At 39.7% G+C, this 12,510-nt stretch overlaps 1 long non-coding RNA gene across 1 annotated transcript; it reads left to right on the top strand.

Moving 5' to 3' along the window:
- The first annotated feature begins 6,668 nt into the window (after positions 1 to 6,668).
- LOC142488638 (uncharacterized) lies at positions 6,669 to 10,014 on the top strand. Its single transcript, XR_012799551.1, has 4 exons — positions 6,669 to 6,816; positions 7,904 to 7,970; positions 8,600 to 8,755; positions 9,876 to 10,014. It is a non-coding gene; the product is annotated as an uncharacterized LOC142488638 (long non-coding RNA).
- The last annotated feature ends 2,496 nt before the right edge of the window (positions 10,015 to 12,510 follow it).

The following is a 12,510-nucleotide window of genomic DNA, read 5'->3' as shown; positions in this document are numbered from 1 at the left end:
TATATTTATCCTGTATATTTTCAGTAATTTAGAAGCAGTGGCTGTTCTGAACAGAACAGTTACTGTAAGCAAACGGATGCACATCAGATTTACATTTCCAATTCGAGAGGGGATTTTTCCAAAGCAGGCAGGCCTCCCTCTAAGGGAGGTGGATGGTGGGATGATACTCTCGCTGGCCTCCTGCTGAATCTTGTTACCGTAGCCAGCCCAGGGCCAGATTAACAAAACAATGGCTTGGATTGGATTAGCCAGACGATTGATGCTTGGCCAGGGAGGGATTAAAAACTCTAAGGGAGGGGGTGGGTGGTGTAGCTAGGATTGTACTGTGTCAGTATTTCCAACGGCAGGTCACCCTAATAATTGCATGAATAAACCCCCAAAGACAAGGCCCAAATATAGTACAGTATACTGTATACTGCATATACAGTACAGAGCTGTATACTGTATTATAAATAAATAATCATACAGTACTGTACAGTATGTATTATTGTGTGTTGAGGTTTTGAATTGCTGTTAACTTGAAATGTTTCACCATTGTATTGTACTGTATTTGTAAATAAAAGTTTTTTGTGGCGACTTCAGCATTAAAAGAACTGGTTAATTTATCTCACATAAAGTACGTGAATACGACCGCAATCACCATTGTAAATGGGTGCATAGGATGGAACGACAGGTGCTAAAGGGGTATAAATATGATATTTATCAGTGTTGATCAAAGAGAGTTGATCAGAAGGATTCCCCTTATAAAGTATACAGCACTCTATTGTCATTCATACAGTATACTGTAGTAAAGGGTAGACAACACATGGTCTTGCAGTATACTGTATTACTACAAATCTGTCAGGTTGACCAGAATCACTGCGGATATCGGAAAATAATACAATTTTATTAATTCTACATAGAATTAATAAAATTGTATTATTTTCCGATATCCGCAGTGATTCTGGTCAACCTGACAGATTTGTAGTAATATACTGCAAGACCATTTGTTGTCTATCCTTTTCTATACTGTACTGTATGAATCTTGTTACCGTAGCCAGCCCAGGGCCAGGTTAACAAAACAATGGCTTGGATTGGATTAGCCAGACGATGGATGCTTGGCCAGGGAGGGATTAAAAACTCTAAGGGAGGGGGTGGGTGGTGTACAGTAGCTAGGATTGTACTGTGTCAGTATTTCCAACGGCAGGTCACCCTAATAATTGCATGAATAAACCCCCAAAGACAAGGCCCAAATATAGTACAGTTTACTGTATACTGCATATACAGTACAGAGCTGTATACTGTATTATAAATAAATAATCATACAGTACTGTACAGTATGTATTATTGTGTGTTGAGGTTTTGAATTGCTGTTAACTTGAAATGTTTCACCATTGTATTGTACTGTATTTGTAAATAAAAGTTTTTTGTGACGACTTCAGCAATAAAAGAACTGGTTAATTTATCTCACATAAAGTACGTGAATACGACCGCAATCACCATTGTAAATGGGTGCATAGGATGGAACGACAGGTGCTAAAGGGGTATAAATATGATATTTATCAGTGTTGATCAAAGAGAGTTGATCAGAAGGATTCCCCTTATAAAGTATACAGCACTCTATTGTCATTCATACAGTACTGTATACTGTAGTAGTAAAGGGTAGACAATACATGGTCTTGCAGTATACTGTATTACTACAACTCTGTCAGGTTGACCAGAATCACTGCGGATATCGGAAAATAATACAATTTTATTAATTCTATGTAGAATTAATAAAATTGTATTATTTTCCGATATCCGCAGTGATTCTGGTCAACCTGACAGATTTGTAGTAATATACTGCAAGACCATTTGTTGTCTACCCTTTACTATACTGTACTGTATGAATGACAATAGAATGCTGTATATAAGGGGAATCCTTCTGATCAACTCTCTTTGATCAACACTGATAAATAATTTATCTCACACTCAGTACTACAAACTGCTTTTTGCTTGCAGACTGCAAAGCCGCAAGACCAGCAACATTGTAAAAAAAGAGCAATGAGCGCGAAATTGGCGTGGGAACTTCTGTTCTAGGGCCCCTAGAAATAATATTCTTTATTTTATTTATAAACTCACATTTATAAACCCCGTCACCCACCCCTGCTACACACAATAAAGCGGGCACTTACAGTACAGTATATATTTATTTCTCTTCATGTATTTATTTATTTATTTAGATTTATTTATTAATTGTGGAGCTGCTGTGCGTGAGGGGCCATGGCCAGGATGGGGGGGGGGGAACGGTACAGTATGTGGGTAGGGGGTGAGGGTGGTTAGACCTCACAGTATGCACATTGGGTGTCCCCCCCCTCCCCACATTTACATACTGTACACTGCACGACATCAATGCAGGGAGGGAGATTTACTGGTAAGGAAGGCTTTAGGCCTTTATATCTCTCTCCCTTCAGTGTAATCTGTTTAACAGACACATTAGGGGGGAAGGGGCTTTAGGCCTTTATATCTCTCTCCCTTCATTGTAATCTGTTTAACAGAAACATTAGGGGGGGAAGGGGCTTTAGGCCTTTATATCTCTCTCCCTTCAGTGTAATCTGCTTAACAGAAACATTAGGGGGGAGGGGGCTTTAAACAATGCTGTGTATAATGTATAAGGTTTTTTACAATTAGATAGATGTAATCCTTGGTATTGTAAGGGTTAGCTTTGGTTTTAAATTGTGTTTTCTGGTTGGTACTTACTGTACAGTATATATTGACTTTTGTTTACTTGATTGGTTAAAGTGTTTGTTTGGAAGTGTTTGTATTTACTGTACTGGTAGAGTAGCTTGCAATTATATTGTTAACATTCATTTGCAGAATGTACAGTATATGGTGCATAGATTTTATGCTATGCATCATTTACAGTATACAATGTAAATGCAATGTACTGTGTGGATTGGAATGTTATGTTTTATATTGTAAAACCAGTTAGGATTATTAAATGGATTATTATTATTATTATCTGTACTGTATAGAGAAGCGTTATTTGTAGGACAGTATGATTTTGATAACCATTCTACATGTACTGTATTTGTATATTGGTTCATCATCTGTGTGTATATACTTTATACTGTATACTATATATATATATATTCAGCTCCGGAGACCCCCTGCACATCTACACTATCAATAAAAATGTATTTCAAATGTATTTATTGTCATTTATTTATTTATTTATTTAGATTTATTTATTAATTGTGCTGCTGCTGCAAGTCCTAAACTCACACCAAGGGCCAAACACCCCCCTCACCCCCAATAAAAAAAATTCACGCACAGCAGCCCCACAATTAATAAATAAATCTAAATAAATAAATAAATACATGAAGAGAAATAAATATATACTGTACAGTATATACTGTATATATACTGGATATATATATACAGTATACAGTATATATAATAACAATCCCTATACAGTACATATACAGTATATACTGTATACAGTATATATATATACTGTATACATATATATACACAGTATATACTGTATATGTACTGTATAGGGATTGTTATTATATATACTGTATACTGTATATATATATCCAGTATATATACAGTATATACTGTACAGTATATATTTATTTCTCTTCATGTATTTATTTATTTATTTAGATTTATTTATTAATTGTGGGGCTGCTGTGCGTGAATTTTTTTTATTGGGGGTGAGGGGCGTGTTTGGCCCTTGGTGTGAGTTTAGGACTTGCAGCAGCAGCACAATTAATAAATAAATCTAAATAAATAAATAAATAAATGACAATAAATACATTTGAAATACATTTTTATTGATAGTGTAGATGTGCAGGGGGTCTCCGGAGCTGAAGCGCACAGGTTTTAGGTCTGGGGACCCCGTGCCCCCCGAGATACAGGCCCCTTTAGGGGGTGCCGGTATCCCTCTGCTCTGCTTGGTTTAACAGGCCGCGGTCACGTGATCGGGGCCTTTAACGCAGAGCACTCAGCACTCAGAAACACAGGCCAGGCAGATTTAACACACACACACAATAGGGGGAGGTTTTTTTACATACACTGGCGACACACTTTATTCGAGCTCGGCTAGTCCCACGAATTCGGGTATACCCGGGTGTATTGAGGTTTGTGACTGTTTTCTGCCCGAGTGCATTGAGGTATTTTCCAGGCTGGGATTGAAGCATTTTATTCCCGCTGGCTGCAATACTGCACAGTATATATATATATACTGCATTACAATTCATGAATTTATGCCATCTGGTAGACACGCGAAGCATTGCAGCCTATTAAATCCTAATCATTATAATTTAACAGATCAGCCGCCCGTCAGCCAGGCATGAACCCAGGCTGGGAAGGCAAACGCAACGGGGCTTGTCAGAGGTGAGGAGCGGCGTATTCCAGGTATCTGCCTGTCGGTGCAGTAGATTGCAGGGAAGCTTAACGCACACACACAATAGAGGGATAGGGGAAGGGGGTTTTACATAGATTAGAGAGAAGGCAGGGAGTTTTAAAAGCGAGAATAGGGGGAGGGGGTTTTACATAGATTAGAGAGAAGGCAGGGAGTTTTAACACAGACATGAAAAATATGTATTGAATGTATTAATTGTTTATTATGCCTTAACCCCTTCATTGCCTTAGCGGCTATGCACATCTACACTATCAATAAAAGTGTATTTCAAATGTATTTATTGTCATTTATTTATTTAGATTTATTTATTTATTTTTTGGCGGCTGCTCTGTGTGTGTATTTTTTTATTGTGGGTAGCGGGAGGGTGGGTGAATGGGGTATTAGCCCCAACGATGGTTGGGGAGGGCTTGCGGGGGGGGGGGTAGCGGGAGGGCTTAACCCCTTCATGACCGTAGCAGTATTAACTGCTACGGTCGTGAAGGGGTTAAGTGCACCCGCAACCCCCTCCCGCAAGTCCTAAACTCACACCAAGGGCCAAATACCCCCCTCACCCATCCCCACTACACACAATAAAGCGGGCACGGTGGGTTAACCCCTTCATTGCCTTAGCGGCTATCCGCTATGGTAATGACGCAGCATTTTCTGTATTTTTAATAATATTGAGCAGGAGCAGGGGGGGTCCCTGAGCATTAATTTCTGGCTCAGGGAACCCCCTGCTCACTGTACAATATTATTAAATCTCTCTCTCTGCTGCAAACACATCTCGCCCCCAGTATGTGCAGTAATTTACTGAACATGTACTGTAGAATAAATGCATAGTTTTATTTATTCGGGTTTATTAAACAGTATACTGTTCGGCCGGAAAACATCAGCATACTGTACAGCACAATATTATCCATCGAAATCCCCCCATTAGCCGTTTTCTTTTCTGAGGAAAAACAAAATGAAAAGTTTTAATGTACAGTAATGGTCAGCCCCCTAAAGAAGTACAGTACCCAGCCAGCCCCACCAAAATAATACGGCAACAATACAGTACTCACCATACTGTATTACTGAATTTCCCATTCAGCTTGCGCCGGCGGGCCACTGCCAGTCCAGCTTTCATCATCACCCACGTCGATAGTTTGCAGCGGGACTAGCCCACCTGTAGTCAGCAGGTGAGGCGGGAAATCGCTTAGGTACATGCAAGCTTCATCAAAACTGGCCGCGAAATCCGACTCTGTCTCAGGGTTGTCACTGACGGCGGGACCATAATTAGAAGCTGGTGCTGGTGCTGGTTCTGGTTCTGGCGCATTGCTTGGCAGGGACTGTCGCTTCTTAGTTGGTTTTAACACGACCCTTCGCCTTTTGCCGCCTCCATGATCATAGATACGGGAAAAACCCTGTGACACACACCAATACCCTCCAACAAATTGGGGCTCAATATGGTGAAAACAGGGGTCACTACATAACCTTTTCCTTATTGCACGCTTCCACAAATGAGGAGTTGGCGAAAATTTGTAAAAGTCATAGTTTTCGATAAAATACTGATAAATTTGAACAACTGTTGCCATCTTATCCTCTGTTGCATTAATAGCGGCCCATATCAAATAAGCATAACTTCTGTCAGGTTTTTGGAACACGGGCTGCATTTGAACACTCATGGCGGGTGGGTCTCTGGAGAATAGTGTAAGCGAAAATGGTCTCTGTCTTTATTTAATACAGTATGTAAAGCCTAAATTGATACATTTTTTGCAACGTCTTCCTTCAGTCTCAAGGCCAAGTTACAATAGCACACTGTGGTACAGTATCTTTTTTTAAACGAAACAACTGCAAGCCCACACATTACTGATTCGGCGCTTTACAAGTCATGAGTTTATGCCATCTGGTGGACAAGCGAAGCATTGCAGCCTAGTAAATCCTGATCATTATCATTTAACAGATCAGGCCCCCGTCAGCCAGGCATGAACCGTGGCTGGGAAGGCAAACGCAACGAAGCATGCAAGAGGTGAGCAGCGGCGGATTCCAGGTATCTGCCAGGTACAAACTGGGCATTTGCTCGAATAAAGTGTGTCGGTGCAGTAGGTATATTTATTCCGTTACCAATGTGTACTTATGCTTCTTGATGTATTATATTGTAGTAGGAAAAAATGTGTTTGTGCACGCTACATGTTAGGCTGTCTGCAATAGTACGCTGTGTCCACGCATTTGGCGTACAAATGGTGGATATACAAAAAGTATAACTTTACACGGTGAGTCAACGCATAACGATTATTGTATTTACCATTCTTCTAGAAGTAACACTTGGTTTGGCTGCAACTGGTCGCTCCAGAAAGACACTGCATTTTCATCCATGGTTGAGGCAACCGTTGAATCCTGTATGTCACACATCTCCATGAGGCGCTCATAGGAATCGCCACTGCCTTCTTCAAACAAGATGTCAGGAGGTAAGTGGTTGTTTTCCCATTCATATTGGTATTGTCCAAAAAGGTTTTGAAACTCATCTGAGTAGTTATGTTCATCTTGCATCTGGGCTTCAGGAATGGAGGGTGCAGCTATTGCAGCAGGTATCGTTTCAGACGGGACACTCGTTGAGGATCCATTGCTATTGTTATTAGGAAAAAATATGCTATTTACCAGAAGATATGTTCCATGTTCCATGGTAATTTTAAATTGTGGGGCAATATGCCAAAATCCATATCTTTCATGTAGGTTATCATCGACACGTTCAAAACAATCATTTGTTGTTAAAGTGAATCATAATGAAGATTTAAAATTAACAGCTCGACAAGCCTCTTTGTAGTAAGGATATTTGCTACTGATCAAGTCATAGATTTGACCAACATTAGCTTTCTTTGCTTCAGTCGATTGTGTGGCCTCGGCAATCATATATTTGTAAGATTTGTGCAGATGGCTGCTAAATGTTGAATGCTGTGCCATTGCTGATGTTCAAATGATGTGTGTGTAAGTTGAGTGCTCCGTTATTTGTGCAGAATTTGAAATTAATTAAATATATATATATACAGTGGTTGACAAATCACCAATATTTACTCGCCTGGGGGTTAAATCCACTCGCCCGGGGCGAGCAAATGTATAGGTTTGTCGAACACTGTATATATATATATATCAGTACAAAAGTTAAATATGTATCATAAAAAATATGTGTGTGTGTGTGTGTGTGTGTATGTTTGTGTGTGTGTGTGTGTGTGTGTGTGTGTGTGTGTGTGTGTGTGTGTGTGTGTGTGTGTGTGTGTGTGTGTGTGTGTGTGTGTGTGTGTGTGTGTGTGTGTGTGTGTGTGTGTGTGTGTGTGTGTGTGTGTGTGTGTGTATATTACTGTATTGAAGGCCTTATATGTAAACAGGGATTGTTATATTGCTCAGACTTATTTCAAGGGTTAAACATTACGGGGTGAGTATGTTTGAGGGCCTATTAGAGTCACCTGTGTCCAATTAGTCGTTAACAGCAAACAAGGCCTTTTCTGATGCAGCAAGGCATGTAGTGTTAAAAAAATATAATATATATATTTAATATAGGTCTACACTGAACCTATTGATGCAAGTAAGTAGGCCTTGGATAAAACATCTTACAAGTTTAATCTAGGTGAGTGAATTATGTGCTTCATAATATTAGGCCCATATTGTTAAAAAGTGACAGAACATGTATATGTCACTAACACAAGGCCTGTTTTATTACAATACTGTGTTATAACAAGAAAGCATCATATGTATCTTCTCATAACAATCTCTCTCTCTATGTATATGTATATGTTGTGACAAACGCCCCTCTTTTGTAGTGCTGACGTCTGTCTGGGTTCTTCCCGACACAGTCTTCTAGGGTTATTTAATACAAAAACAGGATCTTGCAAAGTATTAAGCTGCTTAACTCAGGCTTCTGCCTGCTTTATTTTCATCCAAGTAAGGTACTGCAGCTTTAACATGTGTAGGTTAGAGGTACTCAGATACTTTCATTCAGCAGTTCACTCATTTCATTGTTACAGTATTTCCCACACTGTTATATCAAGTAAAAAGAAACCAAATTATATAAACAAAATCCTATCCCTTTCAGGGATCTAACTACACATCAAAATCAGTCTCTCTAACAGCTGCTGGCCAACTAAACTGGTTCCCCAGCTTAAAACAATGCTCTCTCATTTAGGGTCACAAGATACAGCACAGTCTTTTAGCAACAGCAGTAACCATTTGTTTGTCTTATCTGTTTGGGTTGTCCAGGCAAATCCTCTGGTACTGTGATACATGGAGAGGCCGTCAACCTCGATACTGGATGCAGGAGAGTAGCGACACCCCCAGCCCCCAGGCTCCAAGGAGAGAGAGTGAAATGCAAAACCTCTCTGCTCTAAATACCTGTGCATGTGATTAGAAGAGCAGGTGAGGGAAAACTAGAGCCATTGTAATCTGTGGTCTGGATTTTCCATCCAGCTGCCTGAGTTAATGTGAAGCTGTGGAACGGATCATTTTTAGCTATTCCTGCACTTTCTGCTCTAAAATGGGGCAGAAAGCTACCTAACATCTTTGGACTATGTCACAATGTATATAACTATATAGATATGTATATGTGTGTGTGTGTGTATATATATCCATAGATACTATATATATATTAATACACATTCACATATATGTTATTGTAACAAGTAGTCATACATGATTACATGCCAACATTAAGAATCTTGAAGGAAGGTGAAGGTAAGTAATCTTTTACAGTTAATCCTGCTCTAAACTGAAATGTAACATGTAAGCAGTTATATAGATAGTTACTTAATTTTGAATGTGAATAATATTAACATGCAATGGCTACGTAAATTACCTACCAAACACACACAAATACTATGTTAACCAGGTAAGTGAAAGTCAGCTACTGTAAACATTTAAACTGTGTAATGTTGGACCATTACTTAACAGATGATTAATACATAAATATTAGTTAAATTATGCGTTCATTCAGACTGTGAACATTTCCAAACCTTCACGTGTACAAGGACATACTTGAATGTTTGGAAACAACAGGTCTTGATCATACATACAATATTCATTACATAATCTAAATTAAACATCACAAGCCAAAATACAGATTTACTTATTGTGAAAATTTATTGTTTTTTTCCCTTTTGAGACCGAGTCACAGGCCTGCTTGTTGTCTGTTGTTTTTGCCTTTTACCTTTGGCAATGACTTTAACCAAAACTGAACCAGTTTCACTGGCCAGTGGCACTTCAGGGGCACGGGGATTGGCCAGTGACACTTCAGGGGCAGGGGGATTGGCCAGTGACACTTCAGGGGCAGGGGGATTGGCCAGTGACACTTCAGGGGCAGGGGGATTGGCCAGTGACACTTCAGGGGCAGGGGTTGTGGGCAGATGCAGTTGTGAACCAGATGGTACACAGTATACAACTGATGTTTGCTCCGTTTCATGTTTTTGTTTTTTACTTTGTTTCCAAAAGCTGGTTAGTAGTAATTGTTTGTGTAACTTTCTTTTTGGTGCCTCCTTTGTAGGTGTCAGTTCCTGATTGTCAACAGATGGCAGCGGTTGGATTTTGAGAGGGACATGCACAGAACTTTCAGCTAATGTACCGGTACCATCCAGAAGTGGGGAATGAAGATCAGATGGCTGTGATGAAAAACTAGCAGCATTTAATGATCCATCCTCTGATGATGTAAAGTTGAATTGTTGTGCTGTTGCAGTCCTTCTCAACTGATTAGCTTGGCTTAGCTGAAGAACTACTGCTTCTAATGTGTTGTTTAATTTGTCTATTTTTTTAGGAACTTGGATGAAGATTCTCTGGAGATGTGACAATAGTGATATCGCCCTTTCCTGATGAGCTATCATTATTTCCTGCTGTGATATCATCCTTTTGTGCATTGACATCATATCTGAATGGCGATGATTTTCTGCTGCAACAATTCTTTCTTCAGAAGCTGCTATTGCTGAGTATGTGTTACTTGCAGGAGGAATTGACTGTGTGACTCTTTGACTGGGAACATGTTCATGCTCACTTGATAGAATATCTGTATCTTTGGCAACATCAGGTTCTAAAAATAAATGAACACATGATGAAATGGCATGCTAATGTCTGCTGGTTTACTTTATAATGATAGTTGTTATCACAGTGTAACACCTAACATATTTACATACGTTTTATGTCGTCACATTAAAATGTACCTTGACTTAAGAAATATGTTTCGACTCAGTCTGAAATAAGAATGAATGAAAGGTTGTTCAAACCTCACAACTCCTGCAGTGTGTCGCTCACAGATGCTACTGGTGTTGATAGAAGTTTCACAATATATATGAGTGAACGAATGTGTTATGTACGTTTTGATACATAGGGGTTTGGTGGGTGAAATTGTACATAGAGTTACCATTTCCAATGAATGTGATTAACTTATGTTTAGCTTGCCAGGTTTTAAGAACTGTAGTCCCTCCCCCAAAAGGTCACATCACCCTGACCTTTCAATTAATTCAAGCAGCATAAAATAGTGTCAACAAAGTTGACCGTAACATGACCCTGTTATCTGGCTGTGTGCACAACCCCACCCCCTGTGTTCACGTGTATGCTGTGATGACATATTAATTGCAGCTGCTTTAACACAATGGTAGATGAGCGAAATACTAGTCTGAAGTGTGCTACCTATGAACACAATTACATAACATATGCAACCTGTCCCTAATTATGCTCTCTGTATATAACATGAAGCAAAGTAGGACCTTCTATTAAACATAAGCAAATGTGTTAGTGCAAGTGATGTTTGTTGGCCGTAGAACGCAATATGTTCGATGCATGATTTGAAGAGGCTGTAATGTCGTGTTTGTAGGTGTTACATAAATTACCTATCAATTTAAAATATATATATGTATGTACTGCAACAGTACATATTAATGTTTGCTCATTTGCATGGCTTAGTCAGGTGTGCAACCCTGTCGTTCACCTTCATCGGCCAGCATACAGCGCTTCCACTGCAGCGAAGGATTGTGGCAATGACATGCAAATGAGCAGTCTGTGCCACGATATATATTAATTAGTGCTTTTAGTAGGACACCGAAATATAAATATATATTGATAGATAGATATAGAGAGAGAGACATATATACATATATATATATATGTAGGTATGCTTATATTGGGAAGAAAGTATAAGTAGCAGCGGAAATATACAAAAGAACAGTAAGGTACGACACGCCTAGTACAGTAACATTTGTCACCTGGTGGAAATTCAGACGAATAAATTCCAATGTCTCTGTCACCGGCCAAACCCTCCACGATGGGAATAATTTTTTGTTGCAGCTGCTCCTCCAAGGGTGTTAAGAGGAGACGTTGTGCTGGCGGCCCACCTCCAGTGCCAGAAGCATGCAAGTGTTGTGCTTGTAATTTTTTTTTTAAGTTTGCCCTGATATCGTCAAAACTCTTGCGACAATGATACCGGTCCCTGACATGATTCCCACACGCATTCACAGTAATTACTATTTCATTCCACATTTCTTTTTTGCATGCTGAACTTCTCCGCGCTTGAAATACATACAAAATATATGACGTTAATTCTTAATAATAAAACTTTCCTAAACTGCTAGCTGTTCCAAGAGATACCAAACATGCTGGTTTAGGTATAATATGTGTAGCACATGAGCATTTACTTGTAAACATAGACATGTAAGGAAGCTTGCATTAATATTGTATGTAGTTTGCACAAATTGAACGACTGAGTGTTCTTGTCGTTGTAAAGCTTGATTAAAATATGTGTTTCAAAAGTAAGTTACATTGATAGATATTATGGACCAATATTTTGATATGAAGACACCTCACATGACCTAGGAAAATATGTATTTGAAGAATGAATGCAAAGGTAGACTTTCAGTAGCGACATTATTTATTCTTACACTTCCCGCATGGCAGGATGCATGCGGGAAGCGTGGTGACGCGGCTTGTTGCGGCGCACTGTGACATCACAGTCATGTGCGCGCCCGGCTTCCCCGGATTCCCCGGCTTCCCCGGCTTCCCCGACACCCCTGGAGTTTAAAGTGAGGTAAGCGGGGGTGCGGGGAAGCAGAGGGGCAGAGCAGGAGCCGGGTTCGGTGTCGGGAAGGGGGACTAAAATGCACCCGAAGTGGAGGGGGTGCGTGGAGGAAACTCGG

This window comes from Ascaphus truei, chromosome 2 (genome assembly GCF_040206685.1).
Source record: "Ascaphus truei isolate aAscTru1 chromosome 2, aAscTru1.hap1, whole genome shotgun sequence".
In the NCBI taxonomy this organism is placed as follows: domain Eukaryota; kingdom Metazoa; phylum Chordata; class Amphibia; order Anura; family Ascaphidae; genus Ascaphus; species Ascaphus truei.
This window is presented reverse-complemented; position numbering and strand designations above follow the sequence as displayed.